The sequence below is a fragment of the Moschus berezovskii genome, chromosome 13, assembly GCF_049115385.1.
Source record: "Moschus berezovskii isolate FMDL1 chromosome 13, NW_MosBer_1.0, whole genome shotgun sequence".
Lineage (NCBI taxonomy): Eukaryota > Metazoa > Chordata > Mammalia > Artiodactyla > Moschidae > Moschus > Moschus berezovskii.
The window spans coordinates 53253220-53271654 of record NC_142472.1 but is presented as its reverse complement, the minus strand read 5'-3'; the positions used below and the strand labels follow the sequence as shown (position 1 = coordinate 53271654).

At 44.1% G+C, this 18435-nt stretch overlaps 1 protein-coding gene across 1 annotated transcript in view; it reads right to left on the bottom strand.

Annotated features, from left to right (window-relative positions):
* The window catches only part of LOC129556377 (phospholipid-transporting ATPase IB), a 485203-nt gene that overhangs the window by 15679 nt on the left and 451089 nt on the right, over positions 1-18435 (bottom strand). The gene's annotated exons all lie outside the window — the stretch shown is intronic.

Below are 18435 nucleotides of genomic sequence, written 5' to 3'. Positions count from 1 at the left end.
TGGACTGCAGCACGCCAGGCCTCTCTGTCACTGTAGAGCTAAAACTATAGAAATCTTTATATGGATAAAAATTAAAGATTTATATATATATCTATATCAGTTCAGTTCAGTTCAGTCGCTCAGTCGTGTCCGACTCTTTGCGACCCCAAGAATCACAGCACGCCAGGCCTCCCTGTCCATCACCAACTCCCGGAGTTCACTCAAACTCATGTCCATCGAGTCGGTGATGCCATCCAGCCATCTCATTCTCTGTCGTCCCCGTCTCCTCCCAACCCCAATCCCTCCTAGCATCAGACTCTTTTCCAGTGAGTCAACTCGTTGCATGGGGTGGCCAAAGTATTGGAGTTTCAGCTTTAGCATCAGTCCTTCCAATGAACACCCAGGATTGATCTCTTCCAGAATGGACTGGTTGGATCGCCTTGCAGTCCAAGGAACTCTCAAGAGTCTTCTCTAGCACCACAGTGCAAAAGCATCAATTCTTCGGCAATCAGCTTTCTTCACAGTCCAACTCTCACATCCATACATGACCACGGGAAAAACCATAGCCTTGACTAGACAGACCTTTGTTGGCAAAGTAATGTCTCTGCTTTTTAATATGCTATCTAGGTTGGTCATACCTTTCATTCCAAGGAGTAAGCATCTTTTAATTTCATGGCTGCAATCAGCATCTGCAGTGATTTTGGAGCCCCCCAAAAATAAAGTCTGACACTGCTTCCACTGTTTCCCCATCTATTTCCCATGAAGTGATATATAGAACTATATAAATCATTATGACCTTAGATATGGCAGTTTCTTAGCTATGATACCGAAAGCATTAGTTCAGTTCAGTCGCTCAGTCGTGTCCGACCCTTTACGACCCCATGAATCACAGCATGCCAGGCCTCTCTGTCCATCACCAACTCCCGGAGTTCACTCAAACGCATGTCCATCGAGTTGGTGATGCCATCCAGCCATCTCATTCTCTGTCGTCCCCTTCTCTTCCCACCCCCAATCCTTCCCAGCATCAGACTCTTTTCCAGTGAGTCAACTCGTCACATGAGGTGGCCGAAGTATTGGAGTTTCAGCTTTAGCACCAGTCCTTCCAATGAACACCCAGGATTGATCTCCTTTAGAATGGACTGGTTGGATCTCCTTGCAGTCCAAGGGACTCTCAAGAGTCTTCTCTAGCACCACAGTTCAAAAGCATCAATTTTTGGCGCTCAGCTTTCTTCACAGTCCAACTCTCACATCCACATGTGACAGATAAACTGGACTTCATCAAAATCGAAAACTTTTCTGAATCAAAAGACATTATTAAGAATGTGAACAATCCAATCAAAAAATAAAATAAAAGCAAAAATAAACAAATGGGACCTAATTAAAATCAAAAGCTTCTGCACAGCAAAGGAAACTATAAGTAAGGTGAAAAGACAGCCTTCAGAATGGGAGAAAATAATAGCAAATGAAGCAACTGATAAAGGATTAATCTCCAAAATATACAAGCAGCTCCTGCAGCTCAATTCCAGAAAAATAAATGACCCAATCAAAAAAAGGGCCAAAGAACTAAACAGACATTTCTCCAAAGAAGACATAAAGATGGCTAACAAACACATGAAAAAATGCTCAACATCCCTCATAATCAGAGAAATGCAAATCAAAACCACAATGAGATACCATTTCACACCAGTCAGAATGGCTGCTATCCAAAAGTCTACATGCAATAAATGCTGGAGAGGGTGTGGAGAGAAGGGAACCCTCTTACACTGTTGGTGGGAATGCAAACTAGTACAGCCACTATGGAGAACAGTGTGGAGATTCCTCAAAAAACTGGAAATAGAACTGCCATATGATCCAGCAATCGCACTTCTGGGCATACACACCGAGGAAACCAGAATTGAGAGTCACATGTACTCCAATGTTCATCGCAGCACTGTTTATAATAGCCAGGACATGGAAGCAACCTAGATGTCCATCTGCAGACGAATGGATAAGAAAGCTTTGGTACATATACACAATGGAGTATTACTCAGCCATTAAAAAGAATGCATTTGAATCAGTTCTAATGAGGTGGATGAAACTGGAGCCTATTATACAGAGTGAAGTAAGACAGAAAGAAATGCACCAATACAGTATACTAACGCATATATATGGAATTTAGAAAGATGGAAATATAACCCTGTATACGAGACAGCAAAAGAGACACAGTTGTATCGAACAGTCTTTGGGACTTTGTGGGAGAGGGTGAGGGTGGGATGATTTGAGAGAATGACATTGAAACATGTATGTTGTCATATGTGAAACGAATTAGCAGTTCAGGGTCAATGCATGTTACAGGATTCTCGGGGCTGGTGTGCGGGGATGACCAAGAGGGAGGATAAAGGGAGGAGGGAGGTGAGAGGGGGGTTCAAGAGGGGGAACTCATGTACACCTGGGGCGAATTCATGTCAATGTATGGCAAAACCAACCAATATAATATTGTAAAATAAAAAAAAAATAAAGATCAAAAAAAAACGAAAACTTTTCTGAATCAAAAGACATTATTAAGAATGTGAACAATCCAATCAAAAAATAGGTCTTCTATTTAGAAGACTGACGCCGGCAGCGCAGACGCGAGAGACGCTGGCTCCGACGCAACCTAACGCACAGAAGCGTGGCCGAGAGGAGCTACCCCACGTCCAAGGTAAGGTACAGCGACTGCGCTTTGCTGGAGCAGCTGTGAAGAGATATTCCACAACCAAGGTAAGAAAAACCCAAATAAGACAGTAGGTATTGCGAGGATGTATCAGAGGGCAGACACACTGAAATCATAATCACAGAAAACTAGATGATCTGATCACATGGACGACAGCCCTATCTAACTCAATGAAACTAAGCCATGCCGTGTGGGGCCACCCAAGACAGACGGGTCATGGTGGAGAGGTCTGACAGAATGTGTCCGCTGGAGAAGGGAATGGCAAGCCACTTCAGATAACATGCCTTGAGCACACCCCATGAACAGTATCAAAAGGCAAAATGATAGGATACTGAACGAGGAATTCCCCAGGTTGGTGGGTGCCCAGTATGCTACTGGAGATCAGTGGAGAAATAACTCCAGAAAGAATGAAGGGATGGAGCCAAAGCAAAACCAATACCCAGTTGTGGATGTGACTGGTGATAGAAGCAAGGTCCCATGCTGTAAAGAGCAATATTGCATAGGAACCTGGAATGTTAGTCCATGAATCAGGGCAAATTGGAAGTGGTCAAACAGATGACAAGAGTGAATGTCGACATTCTAGGAATCAGTGAACTAAAATGGACTGGAATGGGTGAATTTAACTCAGATGACCATTGTATCTACTACTGTGGGCAGGAATCTCTTGGAAGAAATGGAGTAGCCATCATGGTCAACAAAACAGTCCGAAATGCAGTACTTGGATACAATCTAAAAAATGACAGAATGATCTCTGTTCGTTTCCAAGGCAAACCATTCAATATTACAGTAATCCAAGCCTATGCCCCAACCAGTAATGCTGAAGAAGCCGAAGTTGAACAGTTCTATGAAGACCTGCAAGTCCTTTTAGAACGAACACCCAAAAATGAGGTCCTTTTCATTATAGGGGACTGGAATGCAAAAGTAGGAAGTCAAGAAACACCTGGAGTAACAGGCAAATTTGGCCTTGGAGCACGAAATGAAGCAGGGCAAAGGCTAATAAAGAGTTTTGCCAAGAGAACGCACTGGTCATAGCAAACACCCTCTTCCAACAACAGAAGAAAAGACTCTACACATGGACATCACCAGATGGTCAACACCAAAATCAGATTGATTATATTCTTTGCAGCCAAAGAAGGAGAAGCTCCATACAGTTAGCAAAAACAAGACCAGGAGCTGACTGTGGCTCAGATCATGAACTCCTTATTGCCAAATTCAGACTTAAATTGAAGAAAAGTAGGGAAGACCACTAGACCATTCAGATATGACCTCAATCAAATCCCTTATGATTACAGAGTGGAAGTGAGAAATAAATTTAAGGGACTAGATCTGATAGATAGAGTGCCTGATGAACTCTGGACAGAGGTTCGTGACATTGTACAGGAGACAGGGACCAAGACCATCCCCATGGAAAAGAAATGCAAAAAAGCAAAATGGCTGTCTGAGGAGGCCTTACAAATAGCTGTGAAAAGAAGAGATGCGAAAAGCAAAGGAGAAAAGGAAAGATATAAGCATCTGAATGCAGAGTTCCAAAGAATAGCAAGGAGAGATAATAAAGCCTTCCTCAGCGACCAATGCAAAGAAATAGAGGAAAACAACAGAATAGGAAAAACAAGAGATCTCTTCAAGAAAATTAGAGATACTAAGGGAACATTTCGGAGCAGGCAATGGCAAGCCACTCCAGTACTATTGCCTAGAAAATCCCATGGATGGAGGAGCCTGGTAGGCTGCAGTCCGTGGGGTCGCTAAGGGTCAGACACGACTGAGAGACTTCACTTTCACTTTTCACTTTCACACTTTGGAGAAGGAAATGGCAACCCACTCCAGTGTTCTTGCCTGGAGAATCCCAGGGATATGGGGGAGCCTGGTGGGCTTCCGTCTATAGGGTCACACAGAGTCGGACACGACTGAAGTGACTTAGCAACAGCAGCAGCAGCAGCAACAAGGGAACATTTCGTGCAAAGATTGGCTCGAAAAAGGACAGAAATGGTATGGACCTAACAGAAGCAGAAGATATTAAGAAGAGGTGGCAAGAATACACAGAAGAACTGTACAAAAAAGATCTTCAGGACCAAGATAATCACGATGGTGTGATCACTCACCTGGAGCCAGACATCTTGGAATGTGAAGTCAAGTGGGCCTTAGAGAGCATCACTACGAACAAAGCTGGTGGAGATGAAGGAATTCCAGTTGAGCTATTTCAAATCCTGAAAGATGATGCTGTGAAAGTGCTGCACTCAATATGCCAGCAAATTTGGAAAACTCAGCAGTGGCCACAGGACTGGAAAAGGTCAGTTTTCATTCTAATCCCAAAGAAAGGCAATGCCAAAGAATGCTCAAACTACTGCACAACTGCACTCATCTCACACACTAGTAAAGTCATGCTCAAAATTCTCCAAGCCAGGCTTCAGCAATATGTGCACCGTGAACTCCGAGATGTTCAAGCAGGTTTTAGAAAAGGCAGAGGAACCAGAGATCAAATTGACAACTTCTGCAGGATCATGGAGAAAGCAAGAGAGTTCCAGAAAAACATCTATTTCTGCTTCATTGACTATGCCAAAGCCTTTGACTGTGTGGATCACAACAAACTGTGGAAAATTCTGAAAGAGATGGGAATACCAGACCACCTGACCTGCCTCTTGAGAAATCTGCATGCAGGTCAGGAAGCAACAGTTAGAACTGGACATGGAACAACAGACTGGTTCCAAATCGGAAAAGGAGTACATCAAGGCTGTATATTGTCACCCTGCTTACTTAACTTATATGCAGAGTACATCATGAGGAACGCTGGGCTGGAAGAAGCACCAGCTGGAATCAAGATTGCTGGGAGAAATATCAATAACCTCAGATATGCAGATGACAGCACCCTAATGGCAGAAAGTGAAGAGGAACTAAAAAGTCTCTTGATGAAAGTGAAAGAGGAGAGTGAAAAGGTTGTCTTGAAGCTCAACATTCAGAAGACAAAGATCATGGCATCTGGTCCCATTACTTCATGGGAAATAGATGGGGAAGCAGTAGAAACAGTGTCAGACTTTATTTTTGGGGTCTCCAAAATCACTGCAGATGCTGATTGCAGCCATGAAATTAAAAGACGCTTACTCCTTGGAAGGAAAGTTATGACCAACCTAGATAGCATATTAAAAAGCAGAGACATTACTTTGCCAACCAAGGTCCGTCTAGTCAAGGCTATGGTTTTACCCGTGGTCATGTATGGATGTGAAAGTTGGACTGTGAAGAAGGCTGATAGCTGAAGAATTGATGCTTTTGAACTGTGGTGCTGGAGAAGACTCTTGAGAGTCCCTTGGACTGCAAGGAGATCCAACCAGTCCATTCTAAAGGAGATCAATCCTGGGTGTTCATTGGAAGGACTGATGCTAAAGCTGAAACTCCAATACTTTGGCCACCTCATGAGTTGAGTTGACTCACTGGAAAAGACTCTGATGCTGGGAGGGATTGGGGGCAGGAGGAGAAGGGGACGACAGAGAATGAGATGGCTGGATGGCATCACCGACTCTATGGACATGAGTTTGAGTGAACTCCAGGAGTTGGTGATAGACAGGGAGGCCTGGCGTGCTGTGATTCATGGGGTCGCAAGGAGTTGGACATGACTGAGCGACTGAACTGAACTGAAATAGACATTTCTCCAGACAGATGGCTGAAAGATATGAAAAGATGGTCAACATCGTTATCAGGGAAAAGCAAATCAAAACCACAACGAGATTTCACTTCACAATGGTCAGAATGGCTATCATCAAAAAATTTACAAACAATAAATGCTGGAGATGGTGCATTGAAAAGGGAACCCTTCTGCCCTGTCAGTGGGAATATAAATTGGTACAATACACATGGGTACGACTATTACGGAGACCAGTATGGGGGTTCCTTACAATACTAAATATAGAACCACCATGTGATCCTGAAATTCCACTCCTAGGCATATATCCAAAGAAAAACATAATTCAAAGTGATATATGCACTCCAGTATTCACTGTAGCACTATTTACAATAACCAGGACACGGAAGCAACCTAAGTGTCCATAGACAGAGGATGGATAAAGAAGAGGTGGTACATACCTATATACTGGAATCAGTAATTCAGTCACTCAGTCGTGTATGACTCTTTGCGACCCCATGGCCTGCAGCACGCCAGGCCTCCCTGTCCATCACCAACTCCCGGAATTTACTCAAACTCAAGTCCATTGAGTCAGTGATGCCATCCAACCATCTCATCCTTTGTCATCCCCTTCTCCTCCTGCCTTCAATCTTTCCCAAAATCAGGGTCTTTTCCAATGAGTCAGTTCTTCACATCAGGTGGCCAAAGTATTGGAGCTTCAGCTTCAGCATCAGTCCTTCCAATGAATATTCAAGACTGGTTTCCTTTACGATGGACTGGTTGGATCTCCTTGCAGCCCAAGGGACTATCAAGAGTCTTCTCCAACACCACAGTTCAAAAGCATCAGTTCTTAGGCTCTCAGCTTTCTTCAGAGTCCAACTCTCACATCCATACATGACTACTGGAAAAACCATAGCTTTGACTAGATGGACCTTTGCTGGCAAAGTAATGACTCTCCTTTTTAATATGCTGTCTAAGTTGGTCATAACTTGTCTTCCAAGGAGCAAGTGTCTTTTAATTTCATGGCTTCAGTCACCATCTGCAGTGATTTTGGAGCCCCCAAATAAAATCTGTCACTGTTTCCATTGTTTCCCCATCTATTTGCCATGAAGTGATGGGACCAGATGCCATGATCTTAGTTTTCTGACTGTTGAGCTTTAAGCCAACTTTTCCACTCTCCTCTTTCACCTTCATCAAGAGGCTCTTTAGTTTTTTATGCTTTCTGCCATAAAGGTGGTGTCATCTGTGTATCTGAGGTTATTGATATTTCTCCCGGCAATCTTGATTCCAGCTTCTGCTTCTTCCAACCCAGCGTTCCTCATGATGTACTCTGCATATAAGTTAAGTAAGCAGGGTGACAATATACAGCCTTGACGTACTCCTTTTCCGATTTGGAACCAGTCTCTTTTTCCATGTCCAGTTCTAACTGTTGCTTCTTGACCTGCATACAGATTTCTCAGGAGGTAGGTCAGGTGGTCTGGTATTCCCATTTCTTGAAGAATTTTCCACAGTTTGTTGTGATCCACACAATCAAAGGCTTTGGCATAGTCAATAAAGTAGAAGTAGATCTTTTTCTGGAACTTTCTCGCTTTTTTGATGATCCAACGGATGTTGGCAATTTGATCTCTGGTTCCTCTGCCTTTTCGAAATCCAGCTTGAACATCTGGAAGTTCATGGTTCATGTACTGTTGAAGCCTGGTTTGGAGAATCTTGAGCATTACTTTGCTTGTATGTGAGATGAGTGCAACTCTGGGGTAGTTTGAGCATTCTTTGGCACTGCCTTTCTTTGGGATTGGAATGAAAACTGACCTTTTCCACTCCTGTGGCCACTGTTGAGTTTTCCAAATTTGCTGGCATATTGAGTGCAGCATTTTCACAGCATCATCTTTTAGGATTTGAAATACCTCAACTGGAATTCCATCACCTCCACTAGCTTTGTTCATAGTGATGCTTCCTAAGGCCCACTGACTTCACATTCCAGGATGTCTGGCTCTAGGTGAGTGATCACACCATCGTGTTTATCTGGGTCACGAAGATCTTTTTTGTATAGTTCTATGTATTCTTGCCACCCCTGCTTCTGTTAGGTCCATACCATTTCTCTCCTTTATTGTGCCCATCTTTGCAGGAAATGTTCACTTAGTATCTCTAATTTTCTGGAAACGATCTCTAGTCTTTCCCATTCTATTGTTTTCCTCTATATCTTTGCATTAACCACTGAGGAAGGCTTTCTTATCTCTCCTTGCTATTCTTTGGAACTCTGCATTTAAGTGGGTATATCTTACCTTTTCTCCTTTGCTTTTTGCGTCTCTTCTTTTCACAGCTATTTGTAAGGCCTCCTCAGACAGCCATTTTGCCTTTTTGCATTTCTTTCTCTTGGGGACGGTCTTGATCACTACATCCTGTACAATGTCATGCACCTCTGTGCATAGTTCTTCAGGCACTATATCAGATCTAATTCCTTGAATCTATTTGTCACTTTCACTGTATAATTGTAAGGGATTTAAGTTGTACCTGAATGGTCTAGTGGTTTTCCCTATTTTCTTCAATGTCAGTCTGAATTTGGCTATGAGTTCATGATCTGAGCCACAGTCAGCTCCTGGTCTTGTTTTTGCTGACTGTACAGAGCTTCTCCGTCTTTGGCTGCAGAGACTATAATCAATCTGATTTCAGTATTGACCATCTGGTGATGTCCATGTATAGAGTCTTCTCCTGTGTTGTTGGAAGAGGGTGTTTGCTATGACAAGAGAATTCTCTTGTCAAAACTCTATTATCCTTTGCCCTGAATGCTTCATTCCGTATCAGTTCAGTTCAGTTCAGTCGCTCAGTCGTGTCTGACTCTTTGCGACCCCATGAATCACAGCACGCCAGGCCTCCCTGTCCATCACCAACTCCTGGAGTTCACTCAAACTCATGTCCACAGAGTCGGTGATGCCATCCAGCCATCTCATTCTCTGTTGTCCCCTTCTCCTCCCACCCCCAATCCTTCCTAGCATCAGACTCTTTTCCAGTGAGTCAACTCGACGCATGAGGTGGCCAAAGTATTGGAGTTTCAGCTTTAGCATCAGTCCTTCCAATGAAAACCCTGGATTGATCTCCTTTAGAATGGACTGGTTGGATCTCCTTGCAGTCCAAGGGACTCTCAAGAGTCTTCTCCAGCACCACAGTTCAAAAGCATCAATTCTTCGGTGATCAGCTTTCTTCACAGTCCAACTCTCACATCCATACATGACCACTGGAAAAACCATAGCCTTGACTAGACGGACCTTTGTTGGCAAAGTAATATCTCTGCTTTTTAATATGCTATCTAGGTTGGTCATAACTTTCCTTCCATATACCAAGGCCAAATTTGCCTGTTACTCCAGGTATTTGTTGACTTCCTACTTTTGCACTCCAGTTCCCTATAATGAAAAAGACATCTGTTTTGGGTGTTAGTTCTAAAAGGTCTTATAGGTCTTCATACAACCATTCAACTTCAGCTTCTTCAGCATTACTGGTCAGGGCATAGAGTTGGATTACTGTGATATTGAATGGTTTGCCTTGGAAATGAACAGAGATCATTCTGTTGTTTTTGAGATTGTATCCAAGTACTGCATTTTGGACTCTTTTGTTGACCATGATGGCTACTCCATTTCTTCTAAGGGATTCTTGCCCACAGTAGTAGATATAATGGTCATCTGAGTTAAATTCACCCATTCCAGTCCATTTTAGTTCGCTGATTCCTAAAATGTCATTGTTCACTCTTGCCATCTCCTATTTGATCACTTCCAATTTGTTGATTCATGGACTTAACATTCCAGGTTCCTATGCAATATTGCTCTTTACAGCATCAGACTTTGCTTCTATCACCAGTCACATCCACAACTGGGTGTTGTTTTTGCTTTGGCTCCATTTCTTCATTCTTTCTGGAGTTATTTCTCCAATGATCTCCAGTAGCATATTGGGCACCTACCAACCTGGGGAGTTCATCGTTCAGTGTCATAACTTTTCGCCTTTTCATACTGTCCATGGGGTTCTCAAGGCAAGAATACTGAAGTGGTTTGTCATTCCCTTTGCCAGCGGACCACGTTTTGTCTGAACTCTCCACCATGACCCATTCGTCTTGGGTGGCCCTACACAGCACAGCTCATGGTTTCATTGAGTTAGACAAGGCTGTGGTCCATGTTATCAGATTGGTCAGTTTTCTGTGATTGTGGTTTTTAGTCTGTCTGCCCTCTGATTGAGAAGGATAAAAGGCTTATGGAAGCTTCCTGATGGGACAGACTGACTGAGGGGGGGAAACCAGGTCTTGTTCTGATGGGCAGGGCCATGCTCAGTAAATCTTTAATCCAATTTTCTGTTGATGGGTGGGGCTCTATTCCCCCCTTGTTGTTTGACCTGAGGCCAAATTATGGTGGAGGTAATATATAATGGCAACCTCCTTCAAAAGGTCCCACGCAGGCACTGCTACACTCAGTGCCCCCAGCCCTGCAGCAGGCCACTGCCGACTCATACCTCTGCCAGAGACTCCTGGACACTCACGGGCAAGTCTGGGTCAGTCTCTCGTGGGGTCACTGCTCCTTTCTGCTGGGTCCTGGTGTGCACAAGGTTGTGTTTGTGCCCTCCAAGAGTCTGTTTCCCCAGTCCTGTGTACGTTCTGGTGGCCGTATGGTGGGGTTAATGGCGCCCTCCTCCAAGAGGGCTTATGCCATACCCAGGTATAAAAACAAAACAATGCCACTGGCAGCAGAATGGATAGACCTGGAGATGATCACATCAACTGAGGTAAGTTAGACAAAGACAAATATCATATCACTTAGATGGGGAACCTAATAAAAATGATACAAATGAGCTTAGTTACAAAGCAGCCTCACAGATCTCAATATCACACTTAAGATTAACAAAGGGAAAACGTGGGGGAAAGTGATAAATTAGGAGATTCGGATTAATATGTACACACTATTATATATCAAATAGATAACTAACAAGGACTCACTGTATAGCACAAAGAACTCTACTCAGTGTTCTGTAATAATACACATATAAAGTATATATATAAATATATATACTGTATAAATATATGTATATATATGCATATATATAAATATATATATATATAACTGAATCACTTTGCTGTTCACATGAAACTGATACAACACTGTAAATCAACTATACTTCAACTGAAATATTTTTTAAGAAAGTGAAAGGATAACCACAGAATGAGAGTATTTACAAATCGAGTATCTGGTAAGGGCCTAGTACCCAGAATGTATCAATAATCCCAACTCCACAGCAAAAAGACAGACAAACCAAACCAAAAATGGGCAAAGGATTTGGATACATTATCCGAAGAAGAAACACCATGGCCAATGAGCGCTTGGGAAGATACTCAACATCATTAGTCATTAGGGAAATGCAATCAGAACCACAAATAAATAGCACCTAGCATCTACTAGGACAGCTATAAGAAAAATGAGAACAGATAATGACAAGTCTTGGACAGGATGTGGAGAGATTAGAACTCTAGCACATTACTGGTGGGCCTGTAAAATGGTGCAGCCATGGCTCTTCAGGAACTTCAATATGGAACTTCCACTCCTAGGTTACATAGCAGCCAAAAGAACTAAAAATGGACTCAGACCCTTGTACCCCAATGTCTGCAGCAGCGTTATTCATAATAACAGTCCAGATAGATATCTATCAATTGCTGTGTGGATAAACAAAGTGTGGTCTAGCCATACAGTAGAATATTATTCAGCCACAAAAAGGAACAAAGTACTGACACATGCACAACATGGAAGAACCTTGGAAACCTTACGGTGAGTGAAAGGCGCCAACCCAGTAGGCTACGTCTTGTCTGGTTTCATTTATATGAAGTGTCTGGAACAGGCAACTACACAGAAACAGAAGAGTGGGCGGGGACTGCAGCGGGGAGTTGTGGGGGTGGGGAGGGGAGGGGAGCGGGTAGGGTCTGCTCAAAGCATCTGACATTTCCATTTGGGGAGATGAAAATGTTCTGGAACTAAATAGGGGTGATGGCTGCACATCAGGTGATGTACTAAATGCCACCAAACTGTACACTTAGATGGTAACTCTTACATACAGAGTAAACAAGGTCTTATATTGAACTATATTCAGTATCCTGTGATAAACCAAAATAGAATATGAAAAAAGTATATATGTATAACTGACTCATTTTGCTGTACAGCAGAAATTAATACAACATTGTAAACCAACTCTACTTCAATAACATAAAAAAAAATAAAATAAATTTAAAAGGACAGGGAATGGCTTCTGAATGGAGCAAAATTCCCTCCTCACCTGAAGGGTTGGTAATGATGTCCTCTTTATGGCTTATCTTCCCCACCAGGGTTGGAAGGGGGAATGGAGTTGAGTGCTTGTTTGACCTTTGTCCATTGCAGCTTAGGCAGAGATACTGCCTGAGCTCTGTCCCTGCTGTGGAAGGTGCAGGTAAACACCACTGATGGTGGTGAAAGCCTGTGTCATGCAGCCCCTCAGGCAGACTGCTGCAAAGCCGGCACCTCCCGGGGGAGGTAGTTGGTGCGCTCTAGTCTCAAAGAGCAGCAGCAGGATGGAGCAGAGAGCTGGCAAGTGTTATTCGGGGGATAATAAACCTATGCCCACGTGTCTGCCGGGAAGCTGCTCCTGCTAGAACCACACATGCATCAGTGGTACAGAGCAGAGCACGGAGAGTACAGCAAGAACCATGAATCTGCTCTAGAGCTTGTCAAAAGTTGACACTTTGCAACTGTGGGGCTGGAGAAGCAAGGAGATCCAACCAGTCAATCGTAAAGGAAATCAACCCTGAATATTCACTGGAAGGATTGATGCTGAAGCTGAAGCTCCGATACTTTGGCCACCTGATGCAAAGAGCCAACTCATTGGAAAAGACCCTGATGTTGGGAAAGATTGAAGGCGGGAGGAGAAGGGGATGACAGAGGATGAAATGGTTGGATGGCATCACTGATTCAATGGACATGAGTTTGAGCAAGCTCCAGGAGTTAGTGATGGACAGGAAAGCCTGGCGTGCTGCAGTCCATGGGGTCGCAAAGAGTTGAACACAACCGAGCGACTGAACAACAACAGAAGTTACAGCTGGTGGGAATCACAGCTGACACCACAAAGCAGCCAAAAAAACAGGTATTTTTAGAAACTTATTTTTAAATGACTGCTGGACTGTCTTCAAAACATAAATCTGCTGGGTTCCTCAAGATAAAAGCTAATCCAAAGTCCCCTTACCTTCAGGTAGGGCCAAGCATCTACCCAGCTAGCTGACTGTTGAAATTCGAACCCACTTTTAAAGATCCTCAGGGGACGAAACTTCATGGCCTCAACTGGTAACTTATTTGGCTCATTATAATCTCAACATTAGGAAATGAGAAATTTTGGGCTCAATCATATTCCAGACTTACTCAGGCCTTTGTAGGATTAAAAAGTAAAAACCCTACCAAAACAACAACAACAGAAACCCTCACCATAGTTAAATACACTTATGTAATGAGGGAAAATAACAAGAATAAAACAAAACAGTATTTCCAGCCCAAGATTCCAATAAGACAGGCGTTCTATGCTGGAGGTATGAGCCCTTCATAAACTCTATGGTGGTGATGCTTTAGTCGCTCAGTCATGTCCGACTCTTTGTGACACCATGAACTATAGCCCACCAGGCTCCTCTGTCCATGGAATTCTCCAGGCAAGAATACTGGAATGGGTTTCCATTTCCTCCTCCAGGGGATCTTCCTGACCCAGGGATCGAACCCGGGTCTTCTGCATTGGCAGGTGGATTCTTTACCCACTGAGCCACCAGGGAAGTCCTCATAAACTCTATTAGATGGTGGTAAATTATTCTCCTCCTGGGTTGCCTTTGAGGCACTGGGGGCGGGGGGGCCATATCGGAGAGGCTCTCCTGGCCCCTTATCCTACAGGAACCACAGAGAGCAGGCAGGGGAGGAGGCGTGAGCAGAGACTCTCAGAAACACCAATGCAGCTCTGCGTGTTCCCCTGGAGGGCTCGTCCTCAGACAGGGACCAGGTCCTCTGTCTTCTCTGTGTTTTCACAGTGCCCACCCTGGCTGAGAACAGGGGACACGGTTACACACACAAACCCACACTTGTGCTTGGCACTACCCTGTGTGTCTGCCCTGTGTCTCCATCCCTGGACTCTGTGTCCTGAGGCTCAGGGTCTGTCCACATGCCCATCGCTGACCTCAGGACAGCGGTTGTCCCAATGCTAGCTGTGAAAATTCCTCTTTAATAAGTTCTTCTTTTAAAATGACAGAATAGAGAGCATTCCCTGGGGGCTCGGTGGTAAAGAATCCACCTGGCAGTGCCGGAGACACGGGTTCGATCCCTGGTCTGGGAAGATCCCACATGCCACGGGACAGCTAAGCCCATGCGCCTCTACTACTGAGCTTGTGCTCTAGAGCCTGGAGCTACTGAGTCCACGTGGCACAATTACTGCAGCCCTGGCACCCTAGAGACTGTGCTCCACAACAAAAGAAGCCACCATAGTAAGAAGCCTGAGTGCCACAACTAGAGAGCAGCCCATGCAGCAAATCAAGACCCAGCATGGACAAATACATAAAAACTTTAAAGAAATGACAGAATAGGGACAACATCCCACTTCTCTCTGAGAAGAGGAAAGCCCCCTCTAGATCCTCAGTAACACTGTGAGCGAGAATTAAAACAGTTCCTGTGGCCTTTACAGAGACAGGACGCTGTGTTTTGTCAAGAAAAGAATTCAGATGTAAGCAACAGCTGGAGGACAGTCTGGCTGAGGACAGGAACTAACTTAACACAAATGCCATTCCCCAAATAAAAAGATTCCTGTTGTCCTCCCAGGTCTCAAGTCTCCTCTGACCATCAAAACTGGGGAGTGGAGGGAAGGAAGGCTTGTCCCAGCAGTGTCTGTTTTCTTTTCTTCTGCACAAGGCTTTGGACAGTGTGGGTAAGTGGTGCATTCTGGGTGTCAGAAGACATTTCAGCCTTTTATAGTGTGGATTGGGTGATTTCTTTTCAAAAAGAAGAGTGGACCAAGGAGTAGTGGTGGTACCAAATTGTGTGGTGAACTTGACAGGGGAAGCAGTGGATATGAAACCTCAAAAAAAAGTGGGTTCTGATAGAGAACAGACTTGTGGACACAGTGGGAGAGGGTGGGGCGAATTGAGAGAGTGGCACTGAAACATACACATCACCATGTGTAAAACAGCTAGCGGGAAGCTGCCGTATCATATAGGGGGCTGAGCTCGGTGCTCTGAGATGACCTAGAGCGGTGGGGGTGGGAGGGAAGTTCAAGCGGGAGGGTACATAGGTACACTATGGCTGATTCATGTCGTTGTACAGCAGAAACCAGCACAACATGGTCAAGCAATTATTCTCCAATTAAAAGTAAAGTTTAAAACCTATTATACAATACCTCCTAGAAGTCAAACAAGACAAGTGAGGTCTGTCTGTTGACAACCAGCCTGGCTCAGGACACAAGCGGTGTGCACGAGGTGACGGTGGTGATGGATAGGGCTGCCTGGGAAACTTTTAACAAAAGGAGGGGCAGGGGACATTGAAAAGATCCCACAGCAAAGATAGATACATGTAAATCCTCTTCCACCGTGCCTGCTCATGGGGTGGGAATCTAAGTAAAACAGTGAGGTTAGGAGGAAAGCCAAAAAGAGATAGAAATGGGCAGCCAACAACTACACTGTCCTTTACCTGAAACAGCAAGTTAGGTAAAATTGGCAAAAATGCTTCTCCTGAAAATCAGTATTATCATATTCTATCTACTTTTAAAACATTTTAAAGGCTGTTAAAAACAAAATTCCCAGAGAAACTTCTGCCTCCAAGAGGATGGAATAGGTGCATTTTCTCTATTCTTCCTGTAAAGTACAACTGACAACCCCGGACATCACATGTCAAACAAATATGTGAAGACACTGAAAAGGTGGAGAGAAGGTGGAAGACAGCTGGGAACCTTGGGGCACGAGAGACCTTTTAGTCTCCTTTTGGCTTGTACATTCTAGACGTAGAGTGGAAGAGCCTGGCAACCCAGAAATGCCCAGGGATGCAGCCAGAAACACCCAGGAAGAAAGCCCTCTTGTCTTCTGCCAAAGAAGCAGGAAGGCTGGAGCCTCACAAGACAGAACACTCTTAGACTATAACCACTCTAACCACACACCATGGAAGAAGCTGTGACTCTGCTCCCATCTGTGCCGGCAAAGGCCAAGGGAGGCCTGGACTTCACCCGCAAGAGGCTGTGACAAGGTGTCCTAAAACCCTACTGTGTACCTGATGGAGGAGGCAAGGTAGGGACCCGGGGTTTTCATCCCTGCCAGCATCTGACCCCCTGTGGTGTCAGCAGAGATGTTGGGAGCAGGGGAGAACGGACTTCTGTCCTTCCTCTCCTTACTGGGGGATGGTATCAGAAAAGGCCTAATGGAGAATCAGGACTTTCATCCTTACCCAGCAGTGATGAGGACGTACCTCCTCTGACTCCTCCCCACCTGCCCTGCAGCGTCACTGGAAACCACGCAGAGAGCAGGAACTCTCACCCACTCTCTGCTGCCATCAACACAGACCAAGCTGGGCTCCGGGAAAACCTCTGCCTGGCTGGGGGGAACCTGCCATAAATCCAGAGTCACATAACACAACACCCAAATGTCCAGGTTTTATTTGAAAGTTTCTACACTGAGAACCAGGAAGGTCTGAAATTGAATGTAAAGAGATCAACAGATACCAATATCAAGATGACAGAGATGGTGGAATAACCTGGCTAAGATTTTAAAGCAGCCACGATAAAAATGCTTCAGTGAGCAACTATGAACATGCTAAAAGCAAATGGAAAAAAAGAAGAAAGCCTCAGCAGATATAGAAGATAGAAGAAGAATCAATTGGAAATTTTGTAAGCTCAAAAACACAATCACTGAAATAAAAAGCATGGTGGATGGGCTGTCTTGATGCCAGGGCAGAGGGGACAGAGGAAACAACCTGTAACCTGGAAGACAGGGCAGTAAGCAATGATCTGAGTTCAGTAACAGAGACAAACAGTCTGAAGGAAAAATTAGCAGAGTCTTGGGGATCTGTGGGAGTATAACTGGCAATATAACCATTCGTGTCTTTAGAGTTCTAGAAGGAGAGGTGAATGAGGATGGGGCTGAAAAAGCATTCCAAAAAATAAAGGCTGAAAATTCCCCAAATTTGGTGAAAGACATCATCCTAGAGATTCAAGAAGCTCCATGAATCTTAACTGGGATAAACCCAAAGAAAGCCAGGCCAAGACAGATTATAATTAAACTTCTGGAAATTAAAGACAAAGAAAAGATCTTAAAAAGCAGCCAAAGAGAAATGACAGTCTACCTATAGTGGAAAACCAATTCAAATGACAAAGGATTTCTCATCAGAAATGACTGAGGCCAGACATGGCATAATATTTTTCAAGTGCTGAAAGAAAAGAACTGTCAACTCCGTGAAAATACCTTTCAGAAATGAGGAAGAAACTGGAACATTCTTAGACGGAAAGAAAACTAAGAGAATCTGTCACCACCAAAACTACCCTATAAGAATTGCTAAAGGAAGTTCTAAAAACAAAAAGGGAATAATAAAAGAAGGAATTTCAGCACATCAGGGGAGAACACGGTAAGCAAATATATGGATAAAACAAGGAGCCTTCTCCTTCCTCCTGAATTCTCCAAGTTATGTCTGACAAGTTAAAGCAAAAGTTACATACTGTCTGGTGTGGTTCTGAATGCATGTAGAGAAAATATTTAAGAATATTATAAATACGGGTGGGTAAAGAGATATCCAACCAGTCCATTCTAAAGGAGATCAATCCTGGGTGTTCATTGGAAGGACTGATGCTAAAGCTGAAACTGCAATACTTTGGCCACCTCATGAGACGAGTTGACTCACTGGAAAAGAGTCTGATGCTGGGAAAGGTTGGGGGTGGGAGGAGAAGGGGATGACAGAGGATGAGATGGCTGGATGGCATCACCGACTCTGTGGACATGAGTTTGAGTGAAATCTGGGAGTTGGTGATGGACAGGGAGGCCTGGCGTGCTGTGTTTCATGGGGTCGCGGAGAGTCAGACACGACTGAGCGACTGAACTGAACTGAACTGAACTGAAAGAGATAAAAGGAGGCAAGATTTCTGTACTTCATTCAAACTGGTA